The sequence below is a fragment of the Nuphar pumila genome, chromosome 9, assembly GCF_984573655.1.
Source record: "Nuphar pumila chromosome 9, dmNupPumi1.hap1.1, whole genome shotgun sequence".
In the NCBI taxonomy this organism is placed as follows: Eukaryota; Viridiplantae; Streptophyta; class Magnoliopsida; order Nymphaeales; family Nymphaeaceae; genus Nuphar; species Nuphar pumila.
In genome coordinates this window covers 120,279,788-120,307,697 of record NC_143257.1, presented here as the reverse complement: position 1 = coordinate 120,307,697, position 27,910 = coordinate 120,279,788, and the positions used below count along the sequence as shown (strand labels likewise).

At 37.5% G+C, this 27,910-nt stretch overlaps 1 pseudogene; it reads left to right on the top strand.

Annotated features, from left to right (window-relative positions):
* Positions 1-13,154: 13,154 nt before the first annotated feature.
* LOC149829104 (protein NRT1/ PTR FAMILY 2.12-like) lies at positions 13,155-27,644 on the top strand (annotated as a pseudogene).
* The last annotated feature ends 266 nt before the right edge of the window (positions 27,645-27,910 follow it).

The following is a 27,910-nucleotide window of genomic DNA, read 5'->3' as shown; positions in this document are numbered from 1 at the left end:
CCCAATCACTAAACTAGTTGGCTTCCATGCAGCGTGTCGTAGCTTCTTTTTTTTTTTTTTTTGAATAAGGCAAAGTTGGGGTTGGGCAAACCCTTATCAAGGCTATATTAATCATAAAATGGGCTAATTACAGAAAAGATTATTCATTATTCCTCAAAGGGGACCAGTGGAGTGATCCTTCCATGACTTGTGGATACCCCTTAGCTAATTTAGCCAAAAAAAATTCTATACTATTTGACGTATATCTGACTTTAAACATTGTAAGTCTGTTAAATCTATACAAAGTGTCCCGCAGTTGGGCAGACATGGTACCTGAGCTTCACCGTCTCTCAATAACGTTGACAGCAGTGGATACTATGTCCACAGATCTGCTTGAATTTATGTTGATATTAGAGTTTGGGTCCAACCTCTCAAAAAAAATGTATCCATCTACACCACTCGATCGCTATACTCTAGAGAGGCTTTAATTTATGGAGAAGCATTCAGCGAAAATGAACCAATCGGAATTATCCCTGACGTCATGGAATCCAAAATGTCATTGATTGTGACAATCCGCAATAGTTAACCTGTAACCAGTCCGGCCTGAGAGGGAGCCATGTTGATAGTTTGTGCCACCAAGAAGCAGTGATACTCGTAGAGTTGTGAAGCACATGCAGGAGTTGTTCTCTCACAGTGAGTCTGCCTTTCGTTTGATAACTCGCCATATTAAGTGTTTTGTTATTGAAGATGACCTGATTTTGATAGGTCCATGTGAACCAGGATCTGAAAAATCCTTTCCCAACACCACTTTTCGTGTTTGTCAATTATTTTGAGACTGCACCATGACACAAGACAATCTCTGATATTACTGCTAGGGGGACCATCTAATTTCAAACATCTCTACCACTTGAGACCACATTCTTCTGCTGAACTTGCACTTTAGGAACAGGTGGTGGACATCTTCACTGTTTGCAACACATAGGGGGCATCTATTGGGAAGATAATGCCCCAGCTTTTGCAAACGATTTTGTGTCATCAGTCTGCTGTTAATAGCCCATCTAAGAGTCAAAACAACATGGGGTGATAGAGTTTGGTCCATATAAGTTGCATAATCGGGAGTTTGTGATGGCAGAATGAATCATATATTCCATACTGCTTTGATTAAAAAAATTTGACTTAGAAGTCAACTTAAACAACTTCCTTGTTTAGATCCCAATTCTCAGAGTTCACTACCTTCATGATAGATCTTGGAACGACCAACGTAGAACTCCTATAGATTCATTTGGGGTTTCTGGACGAGACAATGCAATCCCAAACTTTAATATACCTATAAGGTTGTTGTATAGCACTTTGCTAGAATTAGATGGTAAATGGTAAATCAAAATACCTTGGCTACACTAAGGATCAAACCAAAACTCTGCTTGATCTTCCGCTCCTATGCTCCATCAGATGTGATCCCGAATGTTATTGGCATCTCTTTTGACGTGCTTTCATCCATGTGAGCCTTTGTTTTGGAGAAGAGGGACCCATAGAGCTTTATGTTTTAAATATTTTTATTTGACTAATCGCACCCATGAAAAATGAAGGTTTTATGCTACTTTTTATATTGTTTTGGCTAGAAATGCACTATTAAGATCACTCATGTTACGAAGCCCCATACCATCTTTTTCTTTTGGTTAACACACAACACTCCAATCGATAAGATGAAGATGTCGAGAATCAGACGAACCTTTCCACAAAAATCTGCATATGTATTTTTTCAGCTAAAAAAGTTGTTCGAAACGCGAGGGCTAAGGTATATAAGGAGGTTTATGACAAGTTGGATACCAAAGAAGGCGAGAAGGATATTTATAGGCTTGCAAAGATGAGAGATAGGAAATCGAAGGATTTGGGTATGGTTAGATGTATCAAAGATGAAACGCAAAGGGTTTTAGTCAAAGATGAGGAGATTAAGGAGAGATGGAAAGATTATTTTGATAAGCTATTTAATGATAGTCATGCTCAAGATCTTGGAGACTTCTCCATTCCTTTTCATGAGATAAATCGTGACTTCATGCGCAAGATTCAAAAGAAAGAAATTGCAGAGGCTTTGAAGAAAATGAAATCAAGAAGGGCAGTTGGCCCGGATGGTATACCAATCGAGGCTTGGAAATGCTTGGGAGAGAAAGGTTTAGAATGGTTGACAAATCTTTTTAACTTGATTTGGCGAACAAATAAGATGCCTAATGAGTGGAGGAAAAGTACTTTGGTGCCTTTATATAAGAATAAGGGTGATATACAAGATTGCACAAACTATCGTGGTATAAAACTCATGAGTCATACTATGAAACTTTGGAAGAGGGTGATTGAGTCTAGGTTGAGGAAGGTTGTCATGATATCGGGGAATCAATTTGGTTTTATGCCTGGAAGATCAACTATGGAAGCTATACATCTTCTTAGACAACTTATTGAAAGATATAGAGAGAGGAACAAAGATTTGCATATGGTTTTTATTGATTTAGAGAAGGCATACGATAGAGTACCTAGGAACGTTCTCTGGTGGACAATGATGAAGAAAGGTGTTTCTCTCAAGTACATTAGTATAATTAAAGATATGTATGAAGGAGTAGTAACCAATGTCCGCACTTGTGGAGGGGTGACAACCAATTTCCCGATAACGGTTGGGTTACATCAAGGATCTGCTTTAAGCCCTTTCCTATTTGCGATAGTGATGGATGAGCTTACGAGATCAATTCAAGATAATGTACCGCGGTGTATGTTGTTTGCTGATGATATTGTTTTGATTGATGAGTCTAGAGCTGGGGTTAATGCTAAGTTAGAATTATGGAGACAGACATTGAAAGCTAGAGGTTTTAAGTTGAGTAAGAGTAAGACTGAATATATGGAATGTCGGTTTAGTAAGCAACGAAGTAGTGATGGGAGTGTAGTGAAGCTTGGTGAGCAAGATATACCGGTGAATGATTATTTCAAATATTTGGGATCTATCATTCAAAAGTATGGAGAAATTGATGGAGATGTAAATCATAGGATAAAGGTTGGGTGGATGAAATGGAAAAGTGCTACTGGAGTGCTGTGCGATCGTAGAATGCCATTGCGGTTGAAGGGAAAGTTTTATAGGACGACTATTAGACCCGCTTTACTATATGGTACGGAATGCTGGGCTGCCAAGAGACATCATATTCAAAAAATGAGTGTAGCTGAGATGCGGATGCTTAGATGGATGTGTGGAAATACAATAAAAGATAAGATTCGGAACGAAGAGATACGTAAGAAGGTAGGTGTTGCACCCATTGAAAATAAGATGCGAGAGAATCGTTTACGGTGGTTTGGACATATTCGGCGAAGGCCTAATGATGCTCCAGTTAGAAGGTTGGAGAAATGGGAAAATATATTAGTTAAAAGAGGTCGGGGTAGGCCTAGAAAGACTTGGATGGAGATGATAGGAAAGGATATGAATGCTTTGAACCTCACCGAGGACATGGCGTTGGATAGAAATGATTGGAGGAAAAGGATTCATGTGGAAGACCCAAAATGAATTTCTTTTTTGGTTCATATCGCTGACCCCAATTGTTTTGGGATGAAGGCGTAGTTGTTGTTGTTGTTGTTGTAGAAGTGATGGAAGCAGGTAAGGCAAATGCACCTAGCCAGTAAGACGGGATAGACTGGAGAACTGCTTTAATAAGGATGATCTGACCTGCCATTGACAACACTGTTTGCCAGACCAAGTGTCAAAGTCTATCTTTGAACCTTGACAACATGGGTTCACAAAAATATTTCTTTAGTCTATCTGTAAAAAGAGAGTCCTAGATAAGAGATTGAGAGTTTCTTTGCTTTCCAACCGCATGTCCTTGCTACATATATTCTTCTCTCTAATGGGATAGATTGAAGGACATAAGGATCGACTTTCTTTAACTAATTTGTAGACCTGACACCTTTCCGAAATTGCCCATAGCTTGAATGAACTCCTGGATGGAGAAGTTGAAGTCTTTGATGAAAGAATAATGAATCATTTGTATAAAAGGAGTGGTGATGTTGGCTTTCCAGTTTGACTGGTTGCTATTTTTCCTTCTCAACTTCCTGATTCACATACCTTGTCAACCTTTCTATAACTAGTAAGAATATATAGGAGGAGATAAGGTCCCCTTGTATGATTCCCTACCACCCCAAAACTTTTTTCTTGCTAACAATCATTACATAAGATGACGATTGCACGCAGGCCATAATAAATTGGGTTCATTTTCTATCAAAACCAAAGTATTTCAAGGATTAATGAAGAAAGGCCCAATTCACCTTGTCATAGGCCTTGACCAGATCTGTCTTGAAGATGTCACTTCTCTTTTTGTTATTGTACATAGAGTCGGCTAGTTCATGGGCCAAAAGAATACTGTCATGGATGCTCCATTTTGTATAAAAGCTTATTGATTTTTACTGATGATCCGATTTAATATAGGATGCATTCTGTTGACCATTATCTTAGATATGAGACCAGTAAGTTTAAACTCTGATAGGGTCACACTTTGAAATAAGAACTATATTAATACAATTAATTCTCCTTAGCAGCTTACTTGTCAGAGAAAAATTCATGATGGCCTCTGTATCATCTTGACCCACAATGCATTTGTGCAACTCCAATGTGATTGAACATGATCTGTGCTCCATTTATAGGCAGGTAAAAGACAAGTGAACCATCTTGGTACAAAGCGTTACAAAATTAGTCCAGATTGGGTGCAATCACATGGCACAAAATTTGTGCATTAAGCACTTGATCGCCCTCCATTAGTTTTTGGGTCCCACAACTGACAGGCATGTACCCAAGATGGAGGGTGATCGTGCTTAATGCACAAATATTTGTGCAATCATATTGCACCTGATCTTTTCACTTACAAAATAGCTGAGATATTATGGGCAATTCATAGGTGAAATGACCAAAAGCACAGGACCCGGGTACTAGGGATAGATGTGAACGGTTTGGATTAGGGTCCGATGTAGCCGATAACATACCAACTAATTCAATGTTCACTAAACTGATTGGGATCCTAACAGTGAAAACTCATACCACATCTAGTTTTTTTACATTATATATATATATATATATATATATATATATATATATATATATATATATATATATATATATATATATATATATATATATATATATATATATATATATATAGAGAGAGAGAGAGAGAGAGAGAGAGAGAGAGAGAGAGAGAGAGGTTTTGATGCGCATGGCTTGTTTAATAGAAAAGTTTTGAATCATGTGCTTGTCACATAAGCAATCAAAGACTTAAAATTTATCGGCTCACAATGTACCAAAATTTAATGACTCAAAAAATCATATTATTACATTGAAAAGACAATCAAATATCTCATTCTTAGCAAACAAATCATGTTGATTACATCAATATGATCATAAAACTGTTGCTAACAATCATGTCATTTTAAAAACCTTGCAATGAAAGATTTTTTTTGTACACTACCCCTAATGGCGCCTTTATAAATGGTGTCGATATTTTATATTTTTATATGTGCATATATTTTCAGATTTTCTAAAAAAACTAGGTTTTTAAAATGATGGAAAAAGTTTAATTACTTACCAATATTTTTCCAAGATCAAAATATGTGATTATGTTATAGATGGTCCGGTGTAGGGATGTTAATGGATCAGATTTTTTCAATACTTACCCTGAATTACACCTTTGGTCCTCTGCTTGTAATATTGAAAGTTTGCATCTTGAGAGTTGTACTTTTGGGATCCATGGTTATTTGATATTTGAAACAGCTAGAGCTTATTCAAATCATCTCACTAACTTTTTAATTTACCAAAGGTGCAAAAGTTTTAGGACTAAACTCATGAAAAGCATCAACCTCCCATTAGAAAATTACCAAGACCAAAATTGAATCTTACTCTCTGCTCAACTTAAAGATCTGTTAAAAATAGAAAGTTTTTTCTAAATAAAAGAGAGGGGTTGTTGGTGATGGTGGCCGCTTTGTAACTGCTTTGCCTTTCTTTTTCCTTCTTATTTTTTCCTTTTTTCTTTCTTGCAAAGAATAAACTGCTATTTTGGTTTGAACATCCTGTTACATGCAAAATAAGATTAGGTGTCATGTGATTGCACACTTTAAGTATGCTGCTGCACACTAATCACCCACTATCTGCTGTTGGGCCCTGCCCCACAGCTGTTAGGCTATGTCTAGGGGTGTAACTGACCTTTACCCGACCTGATTATATACATGAACCGACCGATACCTGAACCCCAGCCCTAATCCATCAGAAATTTTTAAATTGGTAAATATTATATATTCAGTTAAACATTTAAAGATGTTGATAAACTTAGAATTAATGTGCATTGTATTTTGATAATCTAAACTTTAATTCATTTTTGCATATACTTCTTATTGCCCCTTTTGTGATGAAAATTGTCATATTTGAGTGAATACCAGAATAATACTGGAGAACTCATTGAATTTGATACATTTTGAACATGATATATCATTGGTTTTTTTGTTTCAACTTAAAATGTTTGGTTGGCATGGATATATTCTTTTTATATTCATATTTTGACATTTTTTAAAATTGTTATTAAGCTTTTATTTTTCGACAAAGAAAGCTGGGGTTAGGCAGACCCCTACCAGTTATACAACTATACCATTGAGATTCAAACTTGCAACGTCCCAACACAAGGTGACTCCATGTAACTACTACTGCCACACAAGTGGAGGCCCCTGTTGGTTATTAAGATTTTATTTTGTTAGCATATAATCTTCTTATTAAACAGTTCACTCCATTAATTTATATATTTTTTATTGGCAAGTAATTAGGTCTAGCATACTGATCATATCAATACTCGAGCTGAAATCTGAAACCGTTGAGACCCGACCCATTAATACCCAAACTCATTAACCTATATAGGTCTAGTGTTTTTAGCCATACCCAGACCCAAACCTGACCCGAATCAAAATGGGTCTACTAATGACCCAACCCTATGTATACATGAACCCGTTAACCCATATAGCTCCACAGTTTGTAGCTGTACCTGAACCCAAACTAGATTGGCTCGAGTTTGGGTCTTACTTTTAGACCTGAACCCGACCCAGCTACACCTTTAGCTGTATCCTAAAGATGGCGGGCATTGCACTAAAACTATGCAATCACATTGCATCTGATCCTCCCTGTGTACTTGCTGAGAGCTGCTGCATTGACCGTAGCCTTGTTTCTGCCCACTGAAGATAGTTTCTCATTGGCTTCGGCATTTATAACTGCTTTACCTTACCCCTTAATTAACCTGATCAAGGGGGATTAAGCTGGCTAATATGCGTTAGGTTGTGGTTGGATTTTTAACAAATTCCTAAGCTTTTTGATACTTGTTGGTTAAAAAAACTTATAATAATTCTTCTCTTTATAATGTGTATTTCAGACCCTAAAAACTTGGGATCTGAAATACAATGTTTGACAAGCCTTGGATCTGTGTGAGGGCCCCATTGAGGTCTGTGGGGTTGGTCCACTCTCTCAGGGTTTACCACTATAGGGCACGAAGGTTCAATCTTAGTGGGTTTTGCGTCATAAAAAATGGAAAGAAAATTCCCCTGTAATTTATATGAATAAGCCAGGTTGCCATGAATTATTCAAACCAACTCGGCTTAGAATAAGAGAGAATAAGGCAAAGGACCCAGTTTAGAAAAGTGGCTAGACTTCGTATTGACAGTGCTAGTTTACTGACAGCATCCAAAGAATTCAAACTTTTACTGGCGCTACACTAGCGTCCGTAAAAGTGCCGTTAGCGCCGGTAAAAACTTTTGACAGAATTCAATTGACTAAATGTTCATCAGTGGAGTATGAGCACAAAAAGATAAAAAAGATCCTCCTCCTATGTCACAGGACACCTGATTTGAGTCCCTAGTTCAGGGACATTAAGGACACGTGTTTGACACTACTTATATTTTTTAAAATCTCATTTTCTTTATATAAGTAAACTTGGGGACAACTCTTGTGGGGATTCCTAATTGAGACCCCTCAGTTATGATAGTGCAGCTTAACCATCCAGCTGTCTCATTCAACCCCCTTGATGTGGAAACCTTTCTGTAAGAACACCGGTCACTTAATTAATGGGCAAATCGGTTCCACTCATCCCTTGTGCCATCCCTATCTTCAAACCCCTCCCAAGTTGTTTAATATGGGTCCACTGCTCCATGAAGTGAAACCCTAACCTGCTTCCCAGCTTTAAAAGGGCTTACCTTGATAAAGCAATGGGGTACTCTCACACCAACACCAACAGTGAAAATCAATCCCAGCACCTTTTACATGTACACCTTTCACAAGACCCCGGCCAGCCGGTCATTCTCAATTCATGGGGCCTGATTTTGATAAATAAGATTACTATTCACTGTATTTATTAGAATATTATTTTTTATCAGTGTCCTTGCACATTATATTTCATACAAATAAATAAAATCAAGTATTGCATCCCGTATCTCATATCCGTATCAGTATCCATACCAATATCCATGTCACACAAACCTCATATTGGCAATATATATATAGGTTAATATTGGCTACTAATGAAGGTCGTGAACTAATGAGTAGAAATCACTTTTTTTTTTATAAAAGTTTTAAGTTTTTGTAGATCAAATGTTATGGATGTGATCTACATGGTTAGTTTAGTAGAAAACTTGTTTTGAATCATGTGATTATGACAAATAATTAAGTTTTTAAAGGGGGTCCAAAAATCAATGGCACACAATGTGCCAAAATTTTATTACTCAAAAAATTATATTTTTACGTTAGAAAGGCATGAACCAAGGCATGATCCTTAGCAAATAAACCATGCTGAAAACATCTATGTGGTTGGATTGAGTTGGTACAACTTGTACCTATGAGTTCAAGCTCATTACTTTTGTACCTTATTCATCATTAGCCAATATTTATCCTATATATAGTATTGGGTAGATGCTAAATGATCCATGGTAAATGGTTTTTTTTGCTCTTTTGGTAATTTTTTCACAGTTTCGACCCCATAAATGTGTTGGGCATGATTGATTTACGAGGAATCTACACTTGGATCATGTGTTTTTGATGAAAAAAATGATATTTGAAGCCTCAAAAATTTGCCAAGATTTTGAATTGTTGATTTTTTGAAACTTATAAAAACCCAACACTACAAGAAAATGCTAATTAGCGTCGAAACTTTGCGACGAATTTTTTTCGTTGCAACGTTGCGACGGATTTTTTTCATCACAACGTTGTGATGGATTAGCGAGAGCAAACCATGTGTCGCTAATTTCGTAAATATTTACGAAATTAGCGACACAAAACATTCTGTCGCTAAGTAGCGACGGATTCGTTACCAAAGTTTTATGTCGCAAAATCCGTCGTACTTAGTAATAGATATAGCGGCAGATTGTTTTTTGTCGCTAGTTAGCGACGATGTTTGCAACGGAAATATTTCATCGCCCATTTATCACTAAATCTTGATGTAAAACACCCTAGGATACAAATTCTTTTTTTTTTGCTCTCACCCACGCCTTTCTCTCTCTCTCTCTCTCTCTCTCACGCCGCTCTCCGTCGATCGCCCCCTCCCTCTGTCTGTCGAAACGCTAGGCTGCCAGTGAATCGACGACCCCCGATGAAGGTCACCCCCTGTTCGAAGGATGACCCATGACAGAAATCCTAGCAAAGGTAAGGGTTAGCACATTTTTTTTGTTTTCGTCGAGGTTGCTCCCTCCACCGACGATAGATCATGGATGCCAGTCGCCAACTTGGGCAGTTGGCCCTGACGGTCGATCGATAGCGACGACGACCACTATAAGCCACCACCGACCTCCCAGCGGAAGCAAAAGAGAAAAAAATCCCCTTTTGATGTTGTGAAAACAGAGCCGCCGCCTTCTCAGTTGCAGAAAATGACTCCGGCGAGACCGATGGCAGCAATAATCGGTTGCAGAAGATGGCTCCGCCTTCTGTTTAGTTTTTTTTCCCTTTTTTTTGGCTTTAAGGTTGGGTTTTATTTTGACTCCTGTATTGGGTGCTTGTTAGGGTGTTGTGCTGGGAAGAGAGGTGCAAAGTTCGTTCCTGAGTCTGAGGCTGATAGGTGGCTATGGTGGTGGAATTACTAACGATTTGCGTAAGGTAAGAAGCCTGATCATGATTTATTTACATGGGAATTTCTCATAGGTTTTGATTTATCATCTCTGTTTTGTGATTTTTCATTGGTGTGCATGGCATTTTAGTCTTGTCTCATCCTGATTTACTCGTATGTTGATTAATTGCTAGATATTGATTCTTTTGTGCTTCTATGTCTCTTCTTCTTTCTTTCTTTTTCCTTTTGCCTTTTTTCTGTGAGACATTTCTCATGTCTGATCCAGAAATTGAGTGCTACATGTTGATTTTTTGTTGGCTTATTTGCATTTCTTTGTGGTGTTGTCACTTTGTGGAGATTGTTTCATGTCTAGCTATCGCTGTAAAAATTTTTACCACCACACGTTGATGTGTTATGAAGTGATGAACTGTAGATATGACAAGGATTGGCGAGCTTTGAAGTTGTATGGTCCGTCAATATGGAATGAAAATTTTAACTTGGATCAAAGATATTCTTTGATCAGTTTTTGAGAGTTTTATTGTTTTCCCCTATTTAATGTGACGTTCCAGTGTAAACTGTTACCTTTAGACACAGTGGCCTGCTCCTCAATTATAGTCCATCCTGTTCCATGAATTGTGAATTGCGTCTTCAATCATTATGAAACGATCTTATTTAACAGTAGTATTTTCACAGAAATTTTCCAAAAAGATATCCTAAAAATATACTACTAATTTTCTGTATTACTAAGTTCGGACTTGTTTAATGTTATGTTGATGTTCAAATGGCATTCTTATGAAAGTATCCTCACACAACATCAAAATTTCGTGATATTTAAATTATTCTTCATTGGATGGTTGACTGGTTGTTGTTTTGATAAAGTATTGCAAGAACCAAGGGCCTGATATAGTATGTTGGTTTGTTTGTGAATCCTATTCAATATTTAGTTTATAGCTTTGAGCTCTAGATAAGTTGTTGGTGCACGATTAAGTAAATCAGAGAACAAAAATGATAGAATCATATATAAGATTTTTTTACTGACTTAGAACACATATGAGCATGATAGAATCACATATAAAGTTTTTTTACTGCCTTAGAATACCTATGAGCATGATAGAATCACATATAAAGTTTTTTTACTGTCTTAGAACACCTATGAGCATGATAGAATCACATATAAGGTTTTTTTACTGCCTTAGAACATATATGAGCATGATAGAATCACATATAAATTTTTTTTACTGCCTTAGAACACATGTGAACATGATTGAATTAATATACAATTTTTTGACTGTTTTATAACACATATGAGCATTTTGTTTATAAATATTAACAGTTTGGTTCTCTTGTAGGATGCTGGTGATGATCAGTGTAGAGGAGCTGATGGAGGTATGGAGGGAGGGGTAGATCGAGAAAATGAAGAGGATGATGCCTCAGATCTTGACGATGACTAGTGTCATGTATTTAATTTGTTTGACGTACTTGTAATTAATTATAACTTAGTAAAGAATGTATTTTATTGTTTAACTTAGAACCTGTGTTAATTTTGTTTCACTTGTATATGTATATTGTTTTTTATAAGCAGGTTATATGAATTGTATTACAAGAATTTTTTCTCGAGTTTCATAATTCAAATTTTTTATTTTTTATTTTAAATTAGCGATGGATTGTATCCGTCGCCAATTTCTATCAGACGATGGTTTGCGACGGACTTTAACCCGTCGCTAACCTGCCAACCAAAAGTTAGTGACAGATTATATCCGAATATACTCCATCACCAGTCTGTCACTAATTAGTGACGGCTTAGCGATGAAGTAAAGTTGTCGCTAATTCGTCACTAAATAGCGATGGATTAACGACAAATAAATTTTATCGCAATTTAGCGACTAAGATTATGCGACGGACTCCGATCGTCGTGAATCCGACGCTAGCGATGGATTAGCGAGGGATAGCGTCCGACACTAATATGTTTTTTTCTTGTAGTGCAACCATGTGTTGGAACCGAAGACTTCAAGAGTTGATCCTTATAATATGAAGAAAACATATCACATTTGTGATGAGTTGTGAAGCTTGATTCAGAGTTTTTGCCCTTGAAGGAAGGGGGGTTCGGAGGCTTCCCGCGGTGCGCGAAGAAATTTTTTTGAGCTTATATTTGAGACCCAGTTTCTTATGGATCAAACCCGTTTTGTTTAGGTTTAGGGTTGTTGCCCTTGCCTTGTATAAATACTTTCTTTTCTTTCTCTTTTGTAACAGTCAAAAAAGAACAATAAGATTTCTCTCTTGGCGGTCGTGGTTTTTTACTGTTTCTAGTTTGAGGAGAGTTTTTTTCACGTAAATTTGTGTGTTCCTCTTCTTTGTAATTTGATTGTTCTTATTTTTTTCATTTTCTTGCTTGAGACAATTTGTAAGGTAAAAATTTAAAAAAAAACCCTAAAAAACTCATTTAGCACTTAGCATTTAGCACCTACCCATCTCTCTCTCTCTCTTAACCGATTGTGTGCAAGTTTTCTAGGTGAAGTAAAACACAGACTTTATAGTTCATCGTAGGTGGGGATGGGCCACATCGATGCACAACCAAGCAAGCTAGTGCATTATTCCTCAGCCAAACACTACAACTATGTAGACGATTTTAATACGTGAGCCACTTCATAAGGTTCTTTCTTTGTGCAAGCAAGAGTTCATCACCCACACAACCTAACTTGCCCATAAATATCGTACTCTTTTCATGAATTCATATCTATAAACATCATACTGATCATCAGGTGTCACCCACCAATGGAAAGCAAGAAGAGAGAAATGGAGGAGAGAAGAACTGGCCTTGGATGGTGCCTTAGATGCTTCACTGGTTCTTCACTGCCCATCGAGTCTGGGGAAATAGAAGAGAAATAAGATGATGGGGTGAGAGATGTGGTTGTCAGAAAACATGGCGGATGGAAATCTATGCCCTTCATTATAGGTATACATTTTACTCTCTCTCTCTCTCTCTCTCTCTGTGTGTGTGTGTGTATTAGATGAAGCTCTAACTTGTTTCCAGCATTCCAGGGATTTTCAAGGAACGAGGCGTTTGAGAAGCTGGGGACGTTGGGGCTGTTGGCAAACTTCATGGTGTTCCTGCTAACCAAGTTCAACATGAAGCAAGTGTATGCCACCCAAGTCCTCAACATATTCTCAGGCACAACAAACTTTGCTCCTCTCTTGGGAGCCTACCTCTCTGATGCATATTTCGGTCGCTTCCTAACCTTGGAAGTCGCCTCTGGAGCTACTCTACTGGTTGGTAAAGCTCCCATTCATTGCATTATTATTTCCTGTTGTCTACATACACAATTTGACATAGGACAAACTCTCTGTTTGAAACCCACAATGTGCATCGCTTGCAGCAAGGCCAAACCCATAATGTGCATCTCTTGCAGCAGGGCCAAAGCTAGGCATACTCCTCAGTCTACAGTCTACAGGAGGGACCTTGGGGCTTATTTGATTGCATGGACAGTGCTATCTGTCGTCTACGGGTGGGTCTTGGGCCTATAAATTAGGCCCAAGATCGGCTGAACCGGGCTTTTGACCCAGCCCACGGCCCGGTTATCAGCCCGCCTATTATATATAATATACATTATATTTTATATATAATAAAGTATATATTATATATTATTGGTCCGGCCCAACATGGTCGGTTTAGGCCCACGGGCCTAACGAGCGGGCTGTGGCCCGGTCCGGGGTTTTCCCATGGGCAGGCTCAGTCCATTAGCAGGCTGGGCCGGCCCGATAATATATAATATATGCTTTATTATATATAAAATATAATGTATATTATATATAATAGACGGGCTGCTAATGGACTGGGCCGGCCCGATGCCAGTCCTGTCCACGCAATGCATGAGGCCCATCAGCTCGTGCAAACATGGGATTCACAGACATCTTGTGCGTTTTGCAGGGGCACCTTTTGGTGTTTGAGAGAGTTCAGCCCTCCCCCTTAGAACAAGAGTGTCCACATACCCTAGGAGACCCTTGAAAAAAACAACAGAAAAGTGTCGTGGGTAGCCTTGGACTAGGACACCACGCGGACAGGAGATGACATGGTATACTTATTCAGAATTGTCCGCAAATCAAACACCCCCTTAGGGTGACAAGTGCATATCAGGTCCAAGGGACCTTGGATACAAAGCTGTGAAAGGTACCTTGGATGCCATCAACCATCAAAATGAATGGCATCCAAGAACTATAAAAAGTTTCTTGATTTGAACGAATAACAGCCGTTCATTTTTCAACTACTGATGCCATTATCTAGAAAGTGAACTGCGTCCAAATTTTTTTGTCTTTTATTGATAAGAGAGAACTAAACGCAAGGCTAAGAAAATCATCATGAATTTATATTTGCCCAAAATTTTTGCTTTTTAGACTACCCGTTGTCACATGTAAGGTTGACAATTCATCTTCATTAATGACAGGGGATGATACTGACAGCAACTGCAACACTCCCACAACTAAGACCACCAGAATGCATCCACATTGACAAGAACACCAGTGAGTGTGCAGGACCATCTCACCCACAACTATGTGTCCTCTTCCTGGCTTTGGCACTGCTAACAATTGGTGCAGGGGGCATCAGACCATGCAACCTACCCTTTGGTGTGGACCAATTTGATGCAGCCACGGAGGGGGGGAGGAAGGCAATCAACAGCCTTTTCAATTGGTACTACTTCAGCTTCACACTCTCCATGATGGTTGTGCTCACACTTGTGGTGTACATATATACAAGACAGTGTGAGTTGGTCACTAGGGTTAGGGATCCCCACATTCTTCATGTTGTGCTCTGTCATCCTTTTCTTTCTTGGAACCAAAATTTATGTAATTGTGGAGCCCAGGGGAAGCCTGGTCACAGGGATCTGCCAGGTACTTGTGGCCTCTTTTAGGAAACGTCCTGTTGATATGGAGAATGCAGTCTACTTTGATCCCCCTTCTTCCACATCCAAGCTACCACTTACTGATCAACTCAGGTATTTTCTTGTTACTTGGTGTACTAAGAAGTTGTTATATGTGGCTTTTTTTTAATTAGACCGGGAAAACCCAACCCGAGTCGATGATTGAGTCCAAACCCAGTTTAGAGACAGTGAAGACCCTTGTACATGCTCCCCTCCCCCTAGCCCCCAGGGTACATCCGCTTACTTCAAAATATGGCTTGGTTTCAACCAAAACCAATGCAAATGCAGCCCATACCAAGCAGTTCCAACCTAGGCCCAACTAACTCAAATATGTTTCAAAATTTGAGAATCATGAGCCATGCCACATGGGTTTCATTATATATATATATATATATATATATATATATATATATATATAGAGAGAGAGAGAGAGAGAGAGAGAGCTGCTAACTGCCATGCTAACCATGCTTTTGAAAAAGTTTTTTTTTTTAAATCTGACCGTACAAATGTGTTCTACATGCTTGATTTTATAGGAATAGTCTCTTGGATCATTAGATTATGATACACAGGTAGGTTTTTATAAGGGTTAAAAAATCGATGGTTTGGGATTTTCTTAAATATTTAAGGCTTCAAAAATCATGTTTTTCATCAAAGAAACATGGTTCAAGTGTCATTTTCTATTAAATCGATGGTGTTGAACACATCTGTGCGGTAAAATTTAAGTAATACATGGGGAAAACCATTTGAAAGCCCGGTTAGCACGGCAGTTAGAAAAGTAGTTAGCAAACACAACCTCTCTCTCTCTCTCTCTCTCTCTATATATATATATATATATATATATATATATATATATATATATATATATATATATATATAGAGAGAGAGAGAGAGAGAGAGAGAGAGAGAGAGAGAGAGAGACCATTTTTCTTTCTGATATATAGCCAACACAAGCCTACATATCGTGATAAAGTCACAAATTTTTTTATTTAAACGTGTTGTTTTCAAAATATCATTATATGTTGGCCATTTAATGTCAATCAAAATGTTGTGTTTTTTTTTTTCTGCAATATTTTTGAAGGGAAAATAAAAAACACTATTAATTGTCACTATGGATCAACCAAATAAAATTTACCCAATCTTTGTCGTTTCCATCGAGATGTTGCTTAGTAAGATACTCATCATTGTAATTAAAGGTGTGTGCACACTACAAGAAAAACATTATTTAGTGACGGAAATAATCCATCGCAAAGTTGCGACGGATTAGCTAGAGAAAACTCTTTATCCCTAAAATTGAAATTAATTGCAGAATTTGCGATGGAAGAATTTTGTCTCACACTCCGTCGCTACTTCGTGACGGATGAGCGACACCATTTTTTTTGTTGCTACTTTGTCGTAAATTTGCGACGGCGTTTGCGATGAAAGTTGACCATCGCTAATCTGTCACTAAATTTCCCATAAAACCCTAGTGTGAGCCCCCTTTCTTTTTTCTTTTTGTTTCATTCATCCCTTTCTCTCACCCCATTGCTCGCCTTCCCTTCTCTCCCTTCCGGCGATCGCCTCCCTCTCCGACGACCTCCTCCCTTCTATTCTCCCTCTTTCGGCGACCGCCTTCCTCTCTGGTCACACCGATCGATGCCCATCATTTCCTAGGTACACTCTTTCTCCTCTTCTCTTCTTCTTCTTTTGTTGTCGGAAGGCCGGCAGAATGCCATCGGCCCCTTGCCGCGCCTCTCCCTTCTCCTCCTCTCTGTCGTCTTATGGTTCTTCTCCCCCTCTTCCCTCTCTCTATTGTCTCGACGGGAGGCCGACAGGAGATCGATGGCCCCTACCGTGCCCTCCCTCTTCCCCCCCTTTTTTTTTGTTGGCTCGCCGGTAGGAGGCCCACGACCCTTGCCGCACCCTCCCTCACTCCCCTATCTCTTTAGGCTCATCGGGAGGTCGGCAAAAGGACGACGCCCCCCTGTCGCACCCTCTCGCTCCCTCTGTTATGTTGCTGGGAGGATGACAGGAGGCTGACAGCCCCTGCCACACCCTCCCACTCCCTATGTGCCTGTCAGAGGACCGGCAGGTGGCCGATGCCCCTCCTGTCATCTCCCTCTCTCTATTGTGGTTTGACGGATAGCCGACAGAGGGCCGGTGGCCCATGCAACACCCTCCCTCTTCTGTTGGTTATCGGAGGGTCGATAGTCCCCCTGTTGCGCCTTCCTCCCTCTCTCTTTGTGCGGGAAGGGTCTGGCAGGTGGCCTTGTGCCGCCCCTTCCCCTCTCCTTTGGGCCCTCTCTGCTCCCCGCTCTCTGTCTGTTCCGATGGGGTCGGGCTCGACCAGGTAGTCGAGCCCACCTCCCTCTCGATCGAGGTTGGGGCCGAGCTCGACCTGACAACTGACCCACGCCAGTGACCTTATCGTCCTCTTGTTCTAGTAGTCTCGCTTTGAAATTGACCTGTGATCGTATATAAATGTGCTTTGCAGGTGCGTAGCTGAGCTAATTGTGCGATACTTAGTGCTAAGTATCGCATGCGGCTAAAAATGCAATGCAAAAAGAAAAAAGAAAAAAATGCAAAGGCAATAACATGCAAATTGGGTAAATACCCGTGGTGAGTAAGTGATGCAAGTGCATCACAGGTTATTTATTTTCTTGGATACAACACTTTTCTGTTCACACACACTTAGTTGTGGATATCTAAGACTGCTTTGATGGAGTTCGGAGATCATGCTGGGTATGATTTTAATGTATGAAAATATAAGTGCTCTTATTTTTAGAGTTCGGATTCCATGCTAGTCATGGTAGTAGTTAGCGTGATATTGGAGTGTGTTTGTTGTAGGTACATGTTTGACATTGTTTTGATATGAATTATTTGAATGTATTGCAATGTTTGATGTGACTGTATCCATGCTTGCATGAAGTTATTTTTAATTTGATTATGCCTTCTATGTGAAATTGTATCATGAAAGCATACTTCAAATGAATGTATCGTGTTATGAATGAGTTTGCACACGAAAATGAATGATAAGTTATCAATGCTTCAAACATGTTTCAAATGAATGGTTTTGCACATGAAAATATTAAGTTATCAATGCATGCATCATAGTTCTCGTGATTAAATGACATCATATATATATATATATATATATATATATATATATATATATGTGTGTGTGTGTGTGTGTGTGCGCGTGTGTGTGATATATATATATATATATATCGAATCATTACATCCACCATGAATGCATGATAAATTAGATAATTTTTTTATCATAGCATTCTTGTGATTCTCTTTTAACTGGTTAGGATAGTATCTGTAACATTCGTCGCCCAAAATGACTGCAAACCGTGAATAGATGTACCATAGGATAGTTGATAATGAGGTATCACTTCAATATATGGATGATGTTGACAGTTTTATTGAATTTGCAGTGGTCAACGTCAGTACTGTGGATTCCACAGGTCGGATCAGGTACCCCTGCACGATGTGTAAGAACAATCGATTTGTAGAACCTCATGGCATTAGACATCACCTATATAAAAAGGGTTTTGTGAGTGATTATCAGAATTGGACGCTTCATGGTGAAGAATTTTGAAACAATTTTGATGCACGAGTGAATGTGGTGCATGATAATTCATATGTAGATTTGATATTTGATATCGCAGGACCAGAACTAGGTTTTGCTATGAGTCCTAGTGATGTACCAACTGGGGTAGAGGAAGAAGCAACAAACAATGCAGCTAGTAGATTTTATGATTTACTTAGAGATGTTGATGAGCCACTTTGGAATGGTTGCGAGAGTCACACTATCTTGTCTGCAGTTCTTCAACTTATAAATTTAAAGTTCAAGTATATTTTGAGTCAATCATGTTTTGACTGTTTGTACTCTATTGTAAAGACTATGTTGCCCAAAGATGAGAAATTGCCATAAAATTTTTATCATGTGAAAGTTATGGTCAATGCTTTAAGTATGTGGTATCAAAAGATAAATGTTTGTCCAAATCACTGCATGTTATATTTCAAAGATCAAGAAAATAGCATATCATGTTCATCTTGTAGGCATCCTCAGTTCAAGCAAAAAACAAGAGGCAATGGTAGCACAAAGTCAAAAGAATTGTCATACAAGTCGCTCCGCTAGTTTCCTCTCACCCATAGATTGCAACGATTGTATATGTCTTTGAGGATAGCTAAACACATGAGATGACATACAAATAAAGTTCAACATGATGAATACAAGATCACGTATCATGTTGACGCAGAAACTTGGAAGCACTTTAATCGTACTCATCAGACCTTCACAATGGAAGTGAGAATTGTTAGGCTAGGTTTATGTACAGATGAATTTAATCCGTTTGGGAGTAGATCAACTTCATACTCGTGTTGATCAGTATTTGTCACCCCATACAACATTCCTCCAAGCGTATGTATGAAGCATCAAAATCTTTTCTTGTCTCTATTGATCCCTCGTCCGACCTCTCAGAGCCAAAATCTTGATGTATATTTAAGGTCAGTGATTGATGAACTAAAAACATTATGGAACGACGGTGTTCTCACGTACGATACCCACAAAAAAACAAAACTTCAATATGAAGGCTACTGTTTTATGGACAATCAGTGACTTCTCTGCATATGGTATGTTATCTGGTCGGAGCACACATAGGAGGTTGGCATGTTCGTACTGCATGAAGCATACAAAATCTTTTAGATTGACGCATGAAAGGAAGCCGTGTTGGTTTGATTGTCACCGTCGATTTCTACCCATCGACCATTTGTTAAGACGACAAAAGAATGTGTTCTGAGCAGGCACAATTGAAATGAAAGGTCTACCTATAAAGTTGTCTGGCTGTGATACTTTTTATATAGACTGACAGATGCATGTAGTCTAACACCCTCCTTAGATTTGAGAAGGATCATAATTGGACAAAGAAATCTATATTTTGAGAACAACCATATTGGCCGACCTTATTGATACGACATAATTTGGATGTGATGCATGTGGTGAAAAATGTGTTTGATAACATGTTCAATACGGTAATGAATGTCAAAGAAAAAATGAAGGATAATCTAAAGACCTGTATGAATTTAAAAGTAATATGTAAAAAACCAAAATTAGAACTCAAATAGTACAATGGTAAAATACTGAAACCAAAGGCAATGTACATGCTTAGACTAGATCAAGTAAAGCATGTATGTCAATGGTTGAGACAATTGAGATTTTCAGATGGATACGTCTCTAACATTGCTTGGGCTGTGAAAGTAGACGAGAGACAATTATATGGGTTGAAGAGCCATGATTGTCATGTTATTATGCAATGGTTGATTCCCCTAGCATTCCATGATATGTTAGACAAACCTATATGGGGGGTATTAATCAAGTTGAGTAGATTTTTTAGAACATTGTGCGCATCAGAAGTTGTAGTAACTAAGGTAAAGAATTTCGAGGATTCTATCATCACTAGTACTTGTCAGCTAAAAAAGATATTTCTGTCAGCATTTTTCGATGTTATGGAACATGTGATCATACATTTGCCATATGAACTTAGGGTTGATAGTCATGTGCAATATCGGTGGATGTACCCATTTGAAAGGTATGTTTTTTTTATATTTTTCTCTTTAATGCTATTAGAAAATTATTGTATTATGAGATGTATATTGTTGACAGATTCATGTTTGACCTAAAAAAAAGGTTCAGAATAAAGCAAGAGTGGAGGGTTCTATTTGTGAGGCATAAACTTTATAAGAGATTTCAAATTTCTCATCTATGTACTTTGAACCTCACATTCTAACATGCTACACTTGCCCACCTCGTAATGATGATGGAGAACAATTTACTGTAGTTACAAACTGTGGATATTTCAACTACTTGGGCATGCAATTGGTAGTTGCCGGTCAAGACTCTTGGAAGATCGAGAGCAAGATGTTGCACAAATCTATATCCTTTTTAAATGCTCAGCGATTGACCACAACATCGAGTAAGTATACTTAATATGTAACACTAAGTTCTATACGTATGTACATGGTTCGGTAATATAAATATTTGTTAATTGCAGATGATTTGATCTAGAGTTGCGAAGAGAACTTCCACATCTCACTGATTCAGAAGTACAAAAAGAACGTGAAAATAAGTTTGTGGCATAGTTGAAAGAGTTGGTAAGGATGATGACATACATTCTTTTTGTGTAAATAACAATAAATTACTTAATTGGTCGTGATCACATTCATTGTTTATGCTTGTAGGTCTGCCATGGTGATGTTAATGACCAAGGAATATGTGATTTACAAAATGGTCCGACCAAAGTTGTGCAATGTTACAATGGGTACATCATAAATGGTTATCGATTTTATACAAAAGACTACGGTGTAAACAAGTCAACGATGAATAGTGGCGTGTGTGTCAAGGATAGTAGCTATGGTGAAAATAAACATGACTACTACGATGTTATAAAAGAAATAATGGAGTTGGCTTACTTGGGCATAAATAATTGAGTAACTTTATTCAAGTGTCATTGGTTTGATCCCACAATAACAAGAGTCGACAAACCCTCAGGCATTATAGAGGTGAATCATAAATCAAGGTTTGGAACATATGAACCATTCATATTAGCCTCGCAAGCTTAACAAGTTTACTATACTTCATATCTGAATACAAGAAAGTCAGATAGAAATGAATGGTGGGCAATTTGCAAAGTAAAGTCTAAACTATACCCCGAGTATAATCAATTACAGAAAGACAAGATTGCTGAAGAGGGTGATTACTATCAATCAGATGATATGTATGACTTCTCTTATGGTCACGATGTTGCACATGGTATGCATGTCATATCTCCATTGTTTGATGACACACGTATAGAAGAATGTGATCCAAATGATATACCAAGTGGATGGGCGCCCAATGAAGAAGAAGAAGATGATGAAGAGGAGGATGAGGAAGAAGAAGAATGTGAAAGTTAAATAAGTGATGAGGAAGGATACTCGAGCTAGTGAAATACATCTTGTAATACATACCTTATGTTTGAATGTATTACAATCTTTTAGAGTTGTGTAACTGATCCAATTGTATTGCAAGTTAAGGATAAGTTATCCATGATTAACAAGTGATGTCATATCTCATGTTTTAATGTATTGTAATGTTTGATGTAAATGATTTGAATGTATTGCAATGATTTGAATGTATTGCAATGTTTAAATATATTGCATGAAGTTATTTTCGATTTGATTATGTATCCATGAAGATATAGAGTTGTGTAACTGATCCGAATAAATTTTTTATTTGTTAGAATATGGTTCGTGGAGGTTACAGTGGTCGAGCACCCAGTGGTAGCCAATCTCAGCCTTCATCTTCATGGGTTGCTTCGATAGGCATATTATTTAACTAATTGTATACTTGATTAGTTTAAATGTGCATTGTGTGGATTTTTAACTCATTTTTCTATAGATGATGTTTCGCCTGCACATGACCTACCTACACTAGCTATTCATACATGTCACGAGACAACGCTGGATGCAGGGTCTTCTCAGTCTTACACACAATGACTCATTCAAATAGTGTATATCGATAATCGATCGTAAGTATTTCATTTTCACTTATCCAATACTTATCTTATAAATAGTGTATATCGATAATTAATGTATACCAATTCATGTGCAGCACGATGTTTAAGCCACAAGAAGTAATACGAGAGATTAGGTAGTCACTAGTTCAACATCTACCATGATCGGTCGCTCAATGGAAAGAGTACCCAAAGGAAGTGTTGGACAGATTGTGGTCCTCATTCATGGTATACAATCGTTTATCATAGCTAATGTGTTTCATATTTAATTTTTTTTTATAATCATGTCTACTAGCTTTCTGAAATTATTTGTAGGCTTTGAATTGCTTCGCGACTGCGATGGAGAAGCAGAATACGAGATATGTGTGACAGAAGGTGACTGCCAATCAATGTGCAGACATGCTGCACAATATGAAAACTACAGCAATAAAAGCATCTGGTTGGATAGATGATCCACTGCAATGGAAGGGCCATGACCCTCCTACTATCAAGTCAGGTTTTTGGGATGCAATGTGCGACAAGTGGGCGGTGCATGAATTTCAAAACCGCTCAGCAAAGGCTACACAAAATCGAGCGAAGATGCTCGATGCCCATCTATACACAGGCAGATCTAAGACTTTTGGGAGCCACTTGAAAAAAATGGTAACTCATCAATATATATATGGTTCAATTTATAAGTATTGTTGCATACTTTTTAAATGATTTTTTTATCATTTAATCTCGTATGAAGCAGAAAAATGAGGCATTGTGCCTTACAAGGATGTGTTTGTTGAAACACATAAACGTAAAAGCACGAGAGAGTTTGTATCAGAGAAGGCGAGAACGATAATGATATGTATTTATTGTATTAATAAATATTATAATATATAAGTTACCATAAATATTTTAATTCTTAATTCTTAATCTATACAGTAATCATTACTTTGTAAGAGTCATACGAGCAGCAGATGGTGGAACGATATGGCAATGACTCCACTCAGCATCCGCCTTTTGATCCTACAGCATGGGTGACTGCAACCGGTGAACCCAAAAAGGGTTGTGTGTTCGAGTTTGGGAGTAATATGAATACCACACCAGTCGTTGCCTCCTCCAGCCAGGGCTCTCAGAGTTCTCCCACCAGCATCAACTCCAAGCGTCCGATTGACTCGACTAATTCTTGGGATGGTGTCTACCAGCTTGTTAAGGACACAATGCGTGACTAATTACATATAGTAATTTTCAACATTGTCTGTAATGAGTTGTGTAGCTTTTTTCGGGATAGGGGAACTTCGTCTGCAGCTGCCTGTGAGGCATGAAAGTTTCATATCATTTGTTTCATGTCGTTAGATTTCAAGCTAGTATATGCATAATTTCATCACATATGAGCATGATTTCATCACTATGAAAGTTTTTGACTGCCTTATAACACATATATGCATGATTCAATCACTATTAAAGCTTTTTGACAACATTAGAACACATATATAAGCATAATTTTATCACTATGAAATTGTTTGACTGTCTTAGAATATATATATATATATATATATATATATATATATATATATATATATATATATATATGATTGAATCACTGTGCAAGTTTTTTTACAACATTAGAACACATATAAGCATGATTTTATCAATATGAAAGTTTTTGTCAACCATAGAATACAAATATGCATGCTTGAATCACTATGAGAGTTTTTTGACAACATTAGAACACATATAAGCATGATTTCATCATTATGAAAGTTTTTGATTGCCTTATAAGACATATATGCATGCTTGAAGCATTATGAGAGTTTTTTCACAATATTAGAACACATATAAGCATGATTTCATAACTATGAAAGTTTCTTTTACTGCCTTATAACACATATATGCATGATTTCATCACTATGAAAGTTTTTGACAATTTTTAAACACATATATGCATGCTTAAAGCACTATACGAGTTTTTTGACAACATTAGAACATATATAAGCATGATTTCATCATTATGAAAGTTTTTTACAACCTTAGAACATAAATATGCATGCTTGAAGCACTATGCGAGTTTTTTGACAACATTAGAACACATATAAGCATGATTTCATCAGTATGAAAGTTTTTGACTGCCTTATAACATATATATGCATAATTGAATCACTATGAAAGTTTTTTGACTGCCTTATAACACATATATAAGCATGATTTCATCACTATAAAATTGTTTGACTGCCTTAGAACACATATATGCATGCTTGAATCACTATGAAAGTTTTTTGACAACCTTAGAACACATATATGCATAATTGAATCACTATAAGAAGTTTTTGACAACATTAGAACACATATAAGCATGATTGTGATACAAAAGACATTTATTTGACAGCCTTATAACACATATATGCATGCTTGAATCACTATGATATTTTTTTGACAAGCTTAGAACACATATCTGCATGATTGAATCACTATGAATTTTTTTCTGCCAGCCTTAGAACACATATCTAAATTTTGTTAATGTCCTTCACTTTATTGCTAGGTAGTCTATGTGTAATTCATTCATGTTACATTGATTGCCTTAGATTAGGTGCATTGCATATAAATTATTTTATTATATTTTATTTATTAATACTAACCTTTCTTTTCTCTTGTAGGATGCTGGAGATAATCAGCGTAGAGGAGCTGATGGAGGCATGGATGAAGGGGCAGATCGAGACAATGAAGAAGATGATGCTTAGAATCTTGGCGATGATTAGATTCATGTGTTGAATTTATTGTACCTTCTTGTTGTTTCAAAATAAACTCTTTGTAAATGTTCACTTGTAAATAATTAGAACTTGATGAGGATTATAGTGGATCAATAAATTGTTTCAGCTGCTTTGTATATGTATTTTTTATGTGTATTTTATTTTTTATACACTGGATATATAAATTGTATAACAAGAAATTTTTTCTCGATATTTATATTTCAAACAATTTTTTTTTTGTGATGGATTAACGACAGACAATATTCGTCGCTAATTAGTATTGGCCTCTAATTTAGCGCCAGATTAGGGACGAATATTTATCGATCGCAAAACTGAATTGACCAATGTTTTGTGATGAATTATAATCTATCGCAAATCTGTCACTATAATAGCGACATATGTATATCTGTTGCAAAATGAAATCTCTGCGGATTAGCGATGGCCTCACGACGGATCATGGCATTTGCTAATCCGACGCAAATTAGTGATGAAAGTAGTGATAGATATGTTTTGTCGTTAATTAATGACTAGGAAATTGCAATGAAAGTTATCTGTTGCTAGTCCGTCGCTAAACTTTTTAGTGACGGATTTGCAATGGATTATGCTCGTCGTTAATCCACAAATTTCTTATAGTGGCATGCTCATGAAAGTTGTTCAAGCTTGACTTCCCATACTAGATTCAAGCTCAAGCTTTACATCTGGCAAAGTTCTAACATTCAAGAATGAGCTTAAGGATAATATTATATTACTTTTTTTACTTCTAGTTTTTTGAAGAGGTTGTCATTAAGAAAGTCATATAAAGTCATTTATAAAAGTAGCTGATAACTTCTTCACTAGTTCAATTCCCAATATATGAAATTAAGTTTGAGCATTTTTAGAGATACCTGTTATGTAAGTTCTATGCCTAAGCCATGCTCATCTGTTTGTGGTGAGGTGGAGATTTCTACTAAGAGCCCATTTCATTACCTAGCTTATGTTGGAAGAGTGTGGAGCTTGTTTTAAATCCTGAATTTTTGCAGATCAAACTTTGCGGTAAGTTGGTCAGGGGTAGTAGAGGATGAGTCTCTTTGCCTGTAAGGTGGGGTTTGGAGGCATTAGCCTCTGAGATTATTTTTTTAGGGTAATTTTATAATTTTACCCTAGACTCCTTGTAGAATCAGACTAGGTAGACTCCTTATAATATCCCAACTACACTTGCAAAGTCCTTGTAACGCTCTCTATTTAAAGAAGTCAAACCACCATTTGTAGCGTTTGGTATTTCAATTGAATAACAAGTTTTGATGCGACCGTGGATGTAGGCAACTCTTGTCGAACCATGCAAATATTTGTTCCTCGTGTGGTTTGATCTTTTCTTCTTGCTTCTTCTTATTTTTGTGTTTGTCGATACCAACAACTTGAACTACTAAAAGAGGAAAGTAATAAGAGAACTAATACTAAACTGTTTGATGGTGATATTTATTCATGGGACATGGCACTGAAAATTCTTAAAAAAATAATTATCAGCACTCAAATTCTTGGTATTTTTTTTTAAAATCTCAGGTTTCTAAACAAAGCTGCCATGATCGTATCAGAGGCTGAGCTAAGCATAGAAGGCTCACCAACCAATCCATGGGAACTATGTTCAATACAACAAGTGGAAGAGTTGAAATGTGTTTTAGGAGTTGTTCCTATATGGGCTTCAGGGATCATTAGTTTCATGGTAGTGGTTCAACAAGGCACAATCTTAGTTCTCCAAGCCCTCAAAATGGACAGACACCTTGGCTCAGGCAATTTCCAGATTCCCCCAGGCTCACTTGGCATCTTCTCAATGCTTGCTCTCACACTGTGGATCCATGTATATGATCGCCTACTCGTGTTGGTTGCGCGATACACTACAAAACAAGAACAAGGAATATCTCTGCTTCAAAGAATGGGAATAGGCTTATTACTCTTAATTATATATTTCCATGATAGTATCAAGAATTGTGGAAATAAAAAAGGAGACACATAGCCCTCTTGCATCCAAATAACAATGGGATAGCACCAATGTCAGTTCTATGGCTGGTCCCACAGTTTGTCCTCAATGGTCTTTCTGTGCCATAGGGACAGGTTGAGTTTTACTACAAGGAATTTCATGAACACATGAAGAGTGTTGTTGGCTCCCTCTTCTTCTGCACCATGGCTGGGGCTAGCTACCTAAGTAGTTTTTTGGTTAACTTGGTCCATAATGTTACTGCAAAGAAGGGAGGTAGCAGTTGGATGCAAAATGATATTAATAGGGGTAGAGTTGATTGCTTCTACTACCTAATTGCATTAATGGGGACTTGCAATCTCATCTACTTTCTGATTAGTTCTAGATGCTACCATTACAAGTGTAATAGTATTCAAAGAAACAAAACTGAAGAGGGAGATGAGATTGAGCTGAAGGGCATAGAGGAAATTTGACATTATGACTTCCTGTAATAAGGGCATCATGTTCAAGATAAACCCTTGCCACTTATTATGCACCATGCTTGCTTGGATATTGAATGCATATGAAAATATATAAAGCAATTATTTGCACTTCTTCTTCTGCTGCTGGTCTTGAAAATAAAAGCAAATTATTGTGGTGATGCTTTTCTTTATGTTGCCAATTGCTTGCCAAATTCTAAGCCATTGAAGTATTGAGTAAAAAACTAAGCTAATTAGCTTATATCTGATAATGGTATTTG